Here is a 13083-nt window from a genome sequence, read left to right as displayed (position 1 = left end):
TTTATTTATCTATTTTAGTCATTTCTAATTAATTTAAATTTTGTTTTTGTTTGGTTCATTTAGGAAAAAAAAAAAAAATGGATGAAAAATGGAAGTTGTAATTTGCTGTTCAATATCAATTTCTGTTATTATAAATTTTTGTTATTATCATTTATTTCATTTTTATTGTTATTAATTTCTGTTTTAATTAGCTGAAAAAGGAAAAAAAGGAAAATTGTTGCCGCAGCATGAAAGCTGCGGACTTGCGCCGTTTGCAAAGAAATCTGGGACGGCTCCTGAAGCTGCAAAATACAGAAAAAGGACAGAGGTTCTTAGGGTTGAACTGGGATATAAAAGCAAAGGAGGGGGCAGCCGCAAGGGAGTTTCATCGTGGGGAGAGAAAGCAAAAACGGAAAAACTGGAGCAAAAGGGAAAAAACTGAGAGAGTGAGTGGTGAGCAAGAACTAGATAAAGAGAAAGGTCAGAAGATTGCTTCTGGGGGGCGGCTGTGGATGAACGAAAGAGCGAAACAGAGAGGGGGAGCTTGTTCGTGGGGGGTGGCTAACGGAGAGAGAGACGAAAGCAAAAGGAGGTGAATAGAAACACAGCAAAAGGGGAGAGAGTTTAGGAGAAAGGGGAGAGATAGAGAATGACGGCTGAAAAATCAAAGGGAAGGAAGTGACGACTGGAAAGGGAGGATTTGAGAGAGTTTTGGCCGAGCAGGAAGCCAGGAAAACCAGGGGAAGACAGCCGCAGGAAAAGGAGCTATCCTGCAATCCGAAGGAACAAAGGTAACCTTTTCCTTGGCCTCCTTTATCCACACATCAGTGAAGTTTCTCATGCTTGTTACCTGCTTGATTGACTGCCCTAAAATGGCAACCTTGAACCCAAAAGAGTTCGTCCTATGCATTCTCTGTGTGCAAAAAGGGAAAATTCAGCAAAAATCATGACAGGCTATGTTTGTCTTCTTTCGTTGTTCTAATGTCTTGATTGGCCGCTACCTTTCCTGTCCTTGTTGTTCACTTGGGTGTCAGATTTTAGTGTTAGATGAAGCAATTTGCAAATTTTGATTGGGTTTTGGCTTGCACTGCTAGTGTTTGATGAACAACCCAATTTGCAGAGGAACATTATTGTGAACAAGAAGGTTTCGAACCATTTTGCATGAGAGTTGGTCGTAACTTATATATTTTCCTGTGAAGTTTTGTTTGATGGGATGATGGCAGTTATATGTTTTATGAATTAGTATAAAGTTATGGTCTTTGGTTGGAGAGTTTTGATCAAAAGTTGAATGCTTAGGACTGGTTTAGCACTTTTTGCAAGTGTCACGAGTTGCTGTTTTGTTTTCCCGCGGCTTTGTCCTTTTTGTTTTGTGCATTCGTATACTTGGAATTTAATTTGCTGGAGTTAAAGGTAGTTGATGTTTGTTAAGAGGATTGAACGTTGTGAAATCACAGTCTGTAGTCATTTTTCTTTTCATTGTTTGTTGGGTAATCAGTTTGCATGGTGAACGAAACTGTTGAAAGGCTGCAGTTTTGCAGCCGAAATTTGCTGAAGGTTTTAGCCGAAGGTCTGTGTGTCTGGATAGAAGAATGTATGTGATCGCATTTGTTCCAGATTAAAGCTTTGATGCCTGGCCCAGATTTTTATTATGGGAAGACTTGCACACTTGCACTGAAAAATATAAATTGCCGAAAGCTTTACACCTGCTGAAACTTTGTTGCAGCCTGCTGAAACCTATGTTGGTAGATAAAAATGCAGCCGGCATTAACTCTAGTTGTAGAAACTTTCTTGTTTTCTTTTGTTGCATGAAATTGGCATGAAGCCTTCCAAGAATCTCTTTGTTAACAAGTTGTAGCCATGAGGGAAAATCAAGTTTTGGCATGAATTTGACTAGCCGAAAGTTTCTTGGATCTGCGAAATGGTTGAATGAAAAATGCAGCAAGTCTTCTTTTGTAGATGCAGCCATTTCGTCCGTGGGTATTGTTTGATTCAGGTTCAATATGTGCATGATTTCTTGCTGTGTTTTGCTGGTTCGGGTGTTAAGTTCATGTTGGGTTTGCTTAGTTTGAAGTTTAGATGATTGGATCTAGATCTGGTACCTGGAGTTTGAACAAAATTGCGGCAGAAATGCTAGATAGAAATTGCAGAAGCTATATTCATCCGTGAATTGCATGAGCTGCATGAAAAACCTTCAGAAATATTACATTCCAACCCCCCAAGTTCCCCTTGTTCCACTAGGGCCCAATCAATTGAATAATTTCATCAATTGGGTCCTTGGAAGTTTTAATTTTTGCAACTTCATTGCTTATTTGATTCAATTAGCCACTTTGCTTCATTTAAATAGTTTTCTTAAGTCATGACGTTAGGGGGCTTTATGATCAAGTGAGCTTTGTTTTGCACATTTTCTTTAATTTTTCCAAATAAATTGGTACCTTGACCATTTCTTTTATTTTGGAGGATAAATAAGTGATTTCACTTCATTGGGCCCCAATTTCAAGGGAGGTACACTCTACCCTTCTATTTGCACTTCATTTGACCCTACGTGCTTCTACGTGTTATGTGAATATGCATGCCTACTCCGCTTTCCTTACCTCCTTGCGTGCATTTACTTGCTTTTACTTTCATTTAAGTTTTATGGGGTATGTGTACACCTCTTGGCTTGTAATAGATAGGGCTCGGAGAGCATCTGGTCCATTTCCCTTTCCCCTTTATGCTTTTATGGGGTATGTGTACACCTCTTGGCTTGTAATAGATAGTGCTCGGAGAGCATCTGGTCCATTTCCCCTTTCCTTTTATGCTTTTATGGGGTATGTGTACACCTCTTGGCTTGTAATAGATAGGGCTCGGAGAGCATCTGGTCCATTTCCCCTTCCCCTTGTTTGCTTGTTTTTGTTGCTACATGTTTAATTGCTTTAGTAGGCTATTGCATCTAGTCGAGCATGCTAAGTGCTACGTGCTACGTGTTTACGAGCGTTTTGGCATGTCTACTTGCTTTCATAACCATGAATGAATGGAATGGATGAATGTACGTCACCACACTAGTCCAATGCTAGTTGTGGCTCATTAGGCCATCCCTTTTTGTTAGTGCATATTTGCATGTTCACTACATGTCATGCATTTTTCTTAGTTTTATCATTTTGCATGCCCCTCGAACCCTTTTCCCTCCATTTTAGGATTTTTGCATTTCATGCTAGTTATAGGGTTCATTTGCTTGAAAGTCCCCTTAAATATGGGATATAGACGAGTGTGGCTTTTTCTAAAGCCTTAGCACGCTTGTATCCTCTCTATAAAAGGGTAAATTGAGTCACGACTTAGGTCTCCCCGTACCCAATATGCATGAATTCCCTAGGCTCATGCATTCTCAATCCACTTTATCATCACACTTTCACTTTTGTCTCATTTGCACACATGCACCTTTTTATCACTTTCACTTGCACACGAACACTTTTTTTATCTCCACTTGCACACGAACCCTTTTATCTTCACTTGCACACGAACATTTTTATCTTCACTCGCACACGAGTACTTTCATCTACATTTGCACACCTTCACTCTTATCTTATTACTTTTATCATTTTTCTCACTTCACACAAACTCACACTTTCACATGGCATGCATTCCACTCATTTTTCACGTCATTTAGGTTTAGGTGTGACCTCTCCAAAAGGATCATTATTGGGCTTCACAATTAATGTGATTGGCACCACTCAACCTTTGAAGAGAAATTTCCCCCAATCCCCCTAGGTCTAGGTTTTTGCATTCATATAGACATATCCAATACGCGATACATACCTTGGGTAGAAAAATTAGGAAAAATTGGTTTGAGTCACGCAACTAGCCTTGGCTAGGTCGAAGGGGTGCCTTGGATTTTTATCCTTGCCTTCCCCTTCGTCAAATGTGACCCCCGATCCCTCTTTTGGTTACGTAGACCCAAAAGTTCTCAAAAAGGGTTTATTTACTTTTTTATTCAAAAACAAAAATCATTTTTGGGTGACTTGGTACACCCTAACTCTATACCAAGTGGCGACTCCATTTTTGATACAAAAAACCCTTTTGAACTTCACTTGGCCAAATCGTCGCATTCTAAGTCCCATGGCCTTTTACTTTTCATTTTGCACACGTTCACACATTGCACACCACACACCACACACATCATCAAAAAAGTGGGGCGCGACAGTTGGCGACTCCACTGGGGACTTCCTAAGTGGGTCCAAGCATTTGATTTAGCCATTCTTTTCCTTTTTCTACATTTTTTATGTATAGCATGTGGATATTAGGGTTGCATTTTTCCTTTTTAGGACTCTTTTCCTCACGCGCGTATCAAACTATTCCCTCACTCACGTACGTGTGATTGGTTGATTGGATGTATGTTTACTTGTTTATCTCGCGCTTGCATTGCATTTGGGGGGGGGGTCACCTTTAGAGCCTCGCGTTGGTTCTCAACCCTTTCCCTCAATATAGGGAGCACTTCATACGTGCACGTTTATTTATTGTTATCCCATTTTATTTTTATTTTCGTGGGCGTTTCCCACACCGCCTTGTAGGATTAGGATCGATTGCCTTGGGTAGGCGGCTGGTGTGCTCTGCGCCCATAGCGCTACCTAAGGGATCACTCGAGCCACCGATCAAAGGCCCTGGGAGTAATGACCCTTCGCCTTTAGGTCTGAAGGCTTGGGAGCCGAGACTTATCGAGTCTAGTTGCATTAGTGAACCCCAGCCTCATGCATCCATGTTAGAATTTTCCTAGATTAGAGTCAGCCTCACCCTATTTTTAAGCACATTAGGCACGAGGGAAGGGGTTCCACCCCTTTTACTTGTTTTTATTGTATTTTTTTTCCTTAATTGTTCCCAATGTGTTATGTGTACTATCAACTGCACTAACCATTTCATTGTTTCCTTGGTTTGCATTCATGTGCCCTAGTAATAAGAGGCCTCTTTGGCACTCTTTTAGTAACTTACCCACTAGATGATTCACATGTTTAAATTTCAGCTATTACACTTGATTTTCAATAAATACATTTCATTTTAGACCTTTTTCCCCCGATGCATTATTTATGTCCTTTAGGTCATATTTGTCACATATTTACATCGCTTTAATAACTTGCATCACGCATAAACCCTAGAAAGGGAACGCCATTTAGGGGATCCCGTGTTAGGAATAAACCACCCCATGTCTCGGATATATAATCCAAATGAGACTTGCACGTTTACCTTTCTCGTACCGTCCGAAGGGGTAGTGCACAAGGTAAGGTAAAGATCCGATCATTTTCATGAAGCAATTTTTGGAATATGAGCATCTAATAATCACTTTTTGACCATTTTCTCAAAATTGGTAAAATTCCCTTGCGTAAAAGGACGTTAATTCGAAGAAATGATTCCTCATTGTTGAGACGATAAATATAGAGGCCAAATTTTGATTTTAGAAGCTCATAGACCAAGGCATTGTAATGATTTCTTGAAACCACCCAGTGGGCGAATAATTCAATCGATTTTTGAACAAATCATCCATCTTATCCAATCCATTTTTTTCCAATTCATTCAATTTTAGTTCAATCTAGTCATTTTTGAATAAATTCATTTCATCCAATCCATTTGACCAATGTACCCTTTTTAGGGTCATCCGGTCGATTTTTGCATAAATTATCAATTCAATTGACCAAATTACCCTTTTAGGGTCATCCGGTCGATTTCTTCAATAAATCATCAATGCATTTGACCAATTTACCCTTTGAGGGTCACCTGGTCGGTTTTGAATAAATTGTCAATTCATTTGACCAATTTACCCTTTTTAGGGTCATTCGCCCGATTTTTGAATAAATCACTAGTTCAATTTCATTCATTTGGCCAATTTACCCATTTTTAGGGCAACCGAGCCGATTTTGAATAAATCAAGTTTCGTTCAGTCTAGTTGATCAATTTACCCTTTTTAGGGTGATCTGATTAATTTTGGATAAATTAAATTTCATTCCATTCATTTGACCTGTTTCCCTTTTTAGGGTAATCCGGTCGATTTTTAATAAATTGTCAATTTCATTTGACCAATTAGGGTTTCAATGTCGAATTTCAAAAATGAAAAACCTAGTCGATTTTGAGAAAAACATCCGTTGCATCCAGCCATTTGATCAGTTGGAGTTTTGACCTGTGCTTCACTGAGAAAAGTTGTCAAAACGAATTCCAATCTCTTCGATAGGAAGTTCGTCAAGGTCAAACCCGTGCGTTTTTGCAAATTCTTGTATCGATCAAAAGTGATCAATCCCTTCGGACGAGGTCCTTATTTTGACCAACGTCTTTTCTCATTCCAATGGGCCAAATTTTTCAAATTATTTTTTTCACTCAATGAGTTGATCAGATCCATCAGGTATGGTATAGTGCCTGCTCTGGAGGATTGCATTTTCATGCTAGGCCTACCCTTGGCACAAAAGGGCTCCCCCATAGGACATGCATACCGATTTTGCAGTTTTGCCTACTAACTCGGGGTATTTTTCTTTTGTTTCTCCCCTCCCCTGCATTCATAAAAATATTTCAATAAGACGAAAATGTTCTTCTATATCTGATGATAATTTTAATCCAATAAAGTTTGAAGATTACAAGTGTTATTTGATTCTTGGGCGGATCCTACGATGAAAACCCTCTGAGAGATGTTGTAATTGTTTTCCAAAGGGAAATTTTGTATATTTGAAAAGGAGACAAAAAGTGTATATGTGGAGCTCTTTACAAGTTTCTCTCTTCTCACTTGTATCGTAATTGAATGAGAAAATTTGTTTCAAACTTTTTCAGCAATAAACTTTTTGGACAATCATTGTTTTGTGTATATTTATGTACATTTCATTCTTTATTCTTACTCATTGGAGAGTTCATGATGAATTTTGAGAAATAAAACCAAATTGAGATTTTTTCTAACCTCAGTCTGAGGATTCACAAGTGTATACTCTCTAAAATCTTCATGCATACCAGGTGGGTGATCCGAGCTGTACAATAAAAGTGCTCAAAAATAAGAGAGGTACTTCAAAAGGCCCAATGAGATACCTTTTCTCCTTCGCTGAACAATTCGTGTTTTGCCACTTCTATTGACCCTATTGGGGCAACCTTTACTTGGAAAGATGTCCATAGTGTCTAATTAGACTCAAATCACATCTAAGTGAAAGCGAAAGGGTGCATTATTCTTATTTGTTTTGAAAATTTGGAATGATACTTTGAGCATTCGTTTCATTACCTATACAGATTTTTATCATTTGCTCTCCCATTTGAGCTTCTAAAAGAATAATTTCGTTTCAAATAAGGGTCTTAATGATCACTACCCTTCATTGAAAAATTTTCAAATATCAAAAGAAGAATGGATTTTCAATGACCATTTCGCTACTTCGATTGTCATGAGGTATAAGAATGATACTTTGGCCGTCAGTTCTACAATCTAAACACTGATCATCCCTTGCATCCTCGTTTGAGCTAAATTGGTGGTTCTTTTCGAGTGCACATATGATCGCACCCCACATTGGGGAAGGAGATTGGGAAATTTTGAAAAAAGGGAGAAAAGAGAAAAGCAAAAATGCCAAAAGGAAAAAAAAGAGGGAATCACAAATTGGAGAAATTTGAATCTATCTGGGTTTCAATTTTTGGGAAAAAAGAAAGGGAAGAGATTTGTCCGCGTGGATCGCCAACGTTTCACAAATATGGATGAACAAGGGTTTTCCTCAATCAGTTAATTCAGATACATGCCAAAAATTTCCCATTAATGAAAGTTTCCTTTCAGAGTTATTGTAAGGAACGGAATACAAGTCAGGCCATTTTCTTTTCCAATCAAATATTCTATCCTTAGTTATCCTTTTTGAGCCTTCAAAATAAAATACTTCGTTTGGCAACCCCTGAGAATCGCAAACCCCACACTGGGGCAAGTTGAGTTGAAAAAGGAAAATTTCAAGAAGTGAAAGGTGAAAAGCCACAAGATCAAAAGACAAAAGAGAAAAGAGAACCTCAGTTCAAAATTAAATTGGGGCAAATTTTGTGAAAGTTCAAAAATGGCCGAAGGCCGAAAAATCAAAAAAAGAAAGAAAATGAAAGAGAAAAGCCTCAATTGAGCAAAAACTGAGGCAAATTCTGATTTTACCCTAAAATAGGGTTTGGCGCAACAATGCGATCTCAGATTCTTCAAACCACTTTTGAAATCCGTTTTCAAGCCTTAACTTTTCTAAGCACCCCACCTGACCCCAGTACAAAAGCCGAAAGCCCTGACTTCTGTTCTTTGCAATGGCCCTGTCAAGAAAATTTCTGATGTCGAAAATTTTTGCTGTATTCTGAATTGATTAGGTGTGAGGTTGACACTGCTCTTCATGTGAAACCCCGCGAAGGGGGAAAAAGAAAAGAAAAATGAGCGAAATGAATGCAAAAGAAAGGTGCAAAAAAAGATTTGATGCCGAAAGACCCTGTTGAGTGATGACAAAAGTCAAACAAAGTCCAAGATCTTGGAGTCCAAATTGAGGGTAATTTTGAGAAAAACGCGATCTTCGGTGCAATGTCCTTGAAAATTATTTCTTTAGCTATCGTTTTCAAGCCACATTACAAGCTAATAAAGTCCATCGTTGACTTATTCTTTCATGACAACCCAAAGTGTGGATTATGCTCATAAAAATCCATCGATCACTCATGATCATAAGGGTATAACCAGATTTCACATGTTTAGCTATCATTTCTACCCAAAATTTTGCAAGCCCATGAAGCTCATATGTGGACTACGTTTTCCTAAGAAATAAGGATGATAAACTCTTTGCTTTCACCAAGATGTGGTATAGAAAGGGTTGCACACAATTTGGGCACAAAATGAGGCAAATCTTGACCTCCCATTTTCCTTTAGCCATTTCCAAATCAAAAATAAAGTCACTTGATTGGTCCTGAAAGATGAGCCAACAAGAAGTGGTGATCCGTTACCCTGAACACCGATGCCAAAGTGAGGAAGAAATCTTCTTGAATTTGGTGTTATCTTGAGAAAATTCATCATGAAATTTGCTATATGAGTTTAAGCAAGACATTTCAATTTTCTTCACATGCTATGCTTACTTTGTTCAAACAAATGGAGCGTCATCCAAGCAAAATTTTTGAAATCAAGTGGGCCCATATTGGGGCAAATTTTTGTTTATGAGATTTCATAAAATAAGCCCACACTGGGGCAAACTTTTTATACTCCATTTGAGGATTTCGTCAAAGACTCAAGCAAGATTTTCAAATCAATCACGCTGCTTTTATTTGAGTGCATACAAGCCCCCTGTGCAGGTATTCACAGTTGAAGTCGACGAAAAGCTTCTGAGTTGTAGAAGGCCGATGCCGAAGAGAAAGAAGAAAGAAGGGGAAAAAGGCCCTACACTGGGGCAAATTATTTTTGAAAAAGATTCTCTCGAAAAATCAGAAAAGTTCAAAAGTCGAAAATCAAAAATCGAAATTCAAATTTTTGTTTCTTGGAAAATCAAATCTCTTGTTTCGTGACAAATCAAATTCAATTTCTTGACCAATTGAATGGCAAGACTGGATCTTATCCCACTGACCACTCATTTTATCACGTTGGGCCTGGATTTAGTGCCGCCAACCTCACTTTATCACGTTGGGCCTGAGTTTCGTGCCGCCAACATTCCAAAAATCAAGTTGGGCCTGAGTTTCGTGCCGCCAACATTCCAAAAATCAAGTTGGGCCTGAGTTTTGTGCCGCCAACATTTCAAAAATCAAATTGGGACCGGGTTTCATCCCGCCAATCACGGCAGGACCGGGTATAATCCCGCTGACCGACCGGGTTTAATCCCGCTGACCGCTTTTTATCAAATTGGGACCGGGTTTCATCCCGCCAATCTCGGCAGGACCGGGTATAATCCCGCTGACCGCTTTTTATCAAATTGGGACCGGGTTTCATCCCGCCAATCACGGCAGGACCGGGTATAATCCCGCTGACCGCTTTTTATCAAATTGGGACCGGGTTTCATCCCGCCAATCACGGCAGGACCGGGTATAATCCCGCTGACCGCTTTTTATCAAATTGGGACCGGATTTCATCCCGCCAATCTCGGCAGGACCGGGTATAATCCCGCTGACCGCTTTTTATCAAATTGGGACCGGGTTTTATCCCGCCAATCTCGGCAGGACCGGGTGTAATCCCGCTGACCGCTTTTTATCAAATTGGGACCGGGTTTTATCCCGCCAATCTCGGCAGGACCGGGTTTAATCCCGCTGACCGCTTTTATCACATTGGGACCGGGTTTTATCCCGCCAATCTCGGCAGGACCGGGTTTTATCCCGCTGACCGTCCACACCCCGTCAGGCTCAGATGTCGTCTCACTGACCAATTCATCATACTGGGGCAAATTTTGAAAAGATTCCCTCAAAAAAAAAAAATCAATCAAAAAAATCCAAAAATAAAAAAAAAATCCAAAAATCCAAAAATCCAAAAATCAAAAAATCAAAAAATCAAATCAAGTTCTCACGGCAGGTTCGGATTTGATCCCACTGTCCGATTGTCAAAAGACATTTCATTTTCACCGCCACTGGAGCATGGGTTTGTCCCACTAGTGTGCCTTTCAATTTTCATTTGCACCACTAACAAACATGGGTCAGTCCCATTAACACTTCATTTCGCTTCTTTCATTTGCATCACCAATAAACATGGGTCAATCCCACCAACACTCCATCTCACTTCAATTCATCAATTTTACATTTCTGTCCGGGTCTATCCCGTGGGTCTATCCCAATTTAAATCTCAGTCCGGGTCTATCCCGTGGGTCTATCCCAATTTTACATTTCTGTCCGGGTCTATCCCGTGGGTCTATCCCAATTTTAAATTCCAGTCCCATTTAAATTGCTGTTCGGGTCAGTCCCGTTTTAAATTTCTGTTCGGGTCAGTCCTGTTTTAAATTTCTGTTCGGGTCAGTCCCGTTTTAAATTTCTGTTCGGGTCAGTCCCGTTTTATTTTCCATGTTCGGGTCAGTCCCGTATTAGAATTTCTGTTCGTTGGAATCTTTTGCAGCCCAATAACACAGGTAAGTATTTGGTGTCTACTTCTTTGTCTCAAGTTTTTCCAAAACTCAGACAAAGAGGGGCAAACTGTAGACACCAAATTTTGAATTGATTTATATGCTTCGTTTTAGTGATAAGTCTTGTCTATTGATTTTTGTTTATCTCATGATTTTTGTTTTAAATGGTTTGCATTTTTTGTTTTGCCCCTTTAGATGTTATTTTATTTTATTTTTAGTTTTATTTACTTTTTAGTTTTTTAGTTTTTGTTTTTGAAGGTTTTAGCGTAGAAAATCATGAAAAATGGAAAAAAAGGAAAAATCATGGAAAAAGAGGAAAAAGAAAAAATAAAAATAGCATTTTTGTTTTTATTTATCTATTTTAGTCATTTCTAATTAATTTAAATTTTGTTTTTGTTTGGTTCATTTAGGAAAAAAAAAAAAAGAAAATGGATGAAAAATGGAAGTTGTAATTTGCTGTTCAATATCAATTTCTGTTATTATAAATTTTTGTTATTATCATTTATTTCATTTTTATTGTTATTAATTTCTGTTTTAATTAGCTGAAAAAGGAAAAAAAGGAAAATTGTTGCCGCAGCATGAAAGCTGCGGACTTGCGCCGTTTGCAAAGAAATCTGGGACGGCTCCTGAAGCTGCAAAATACAGAAAAAGGACAGAGGTTCTTAGGGTTGAACTGGGATATAAAAGCAAAGGAGGGGGCAGCCGCAAGGGAGTTTCATCGTGGGGAGAGAAAGCAAAAACGGAAAAACTGGAGCAAAAGGGAAAAAACTGAGAGAGTGAGTGGTGAGCAAGAACTAGATAAAGAGAAAGGTCAGAAGATTGCTTCTGGGGGGCGGCTGTGGATGAACGAAAGAGCGAAACAGAGAGGGGGAGCTTGTTCGTGGGGGGTGGCTAACGGAGAGAGAGACGAAAGCAAAAGGAGGTGAATAGAAACACAGCAAAAGGGGAGAGAGTTTAGGAGAAAGGGGAGAGATAGAGAATGACGGCTGAAAAATCAAAGGGAAGGAAGTGACGACTGGAAAGGGAGGATTTGAGAGAGTTTTGGCCGAGCAGGAAGCCATGAAAACCAGGGGAAGACAGCCGCAGGAAAAGGAGCTATCCTGCAATCCGAAGGAACAAAGGTAACCTTTTCCTTGGCCTCCTTTATCCACACATCAGTGAAGTTTCTCATGCTTGTTACCTGCTTGATTGACTGCCCTAAAATGGCAACCTTGAACCCAAAAGAGTTCGTCCTATGCATTCTCTGTGTGCAAAAAGGGAAAATTCAGCAAAAATCACGACAGGCTATGTTTGTCTTCTTTCGTTGTTCTAATGTCTTGATTGGCCGCTACCTTTCCTGTCCTTGTTGTTCACTTGGGTGTCAGATTTTAGTGTTAGATGAAGCAATTTGCAAATTTTGATTGGGTTTTGGCTTGCACTGCTAGTGTTTGATGAACAACCCAATTTGCAGAGGAACATTATTGTGAACAAGAAGGTTTCGAACCATTTTGCATGAGAGTTGGTCGTAACTTATATATTTTCCTGTGAAGTTTTGTTTGATGGGATGATGGCAGTTATATGTTTTATGAATTAGTATAAAGTTATGGTCTTTGGTTGGAGAGTTTTGATCAAAAGTTGAATGCTTAGGACTGGTTTAGCACTTTTTGCAAGTGTCACGAGTTGCTGTTTTGTTTTCCCGCGGCTTTGTCCTTTTTGTTTTGTGCATTCGTATACTTGGAATTTAATTTGCTGGAGTTAAAGGTAGTTGATGTTTGTTAAGAGGATTGAACGTTGTGAAATCACAGTCTGTAGTCATTTTTCTTTTCATTGTTTGTTGGGTAATCAGTTTGCATGGTGAACGAAACTGTTGAAAGGCTGCAGTTTTGCAGCCGAAATTTGCTGAAGGTTTTAGCCGAAGGTCTGTGTGTCTGGATAGAAGAATGTATGTGATCGCATTTGTTCCAGATTAAAGCTTTGATGCCTGGCCCAGATTTTTATTATGGGAAGACTTGCACACTTGCACTGAAAAATATAAATTGCCGAAAGCTTTACACCTGCTGAAACTTTATTGCAGCCTGCTGAAACCTATGTTGGTAGATAAAAATGCAGCCGGCATTAA

Source organism: Coffea arabica, chromosome 7e (genome assembly GCF_036785885.1).
Source record: "Coffea arabica cultivar ET-39 chromosome 7e, Coffea Arabica ET-39 HiFi, whole genome shotgun sequence".
Taxonomy (NCBI): Eukaryota; Viridiplantae; Streptophyta; class Magnoliopsida; order Gentianales; family Rubiaceae; genus Coffea; species Coffea arabica.
This window is presented reverse-complemented; position numbering follows the sequence as displayed.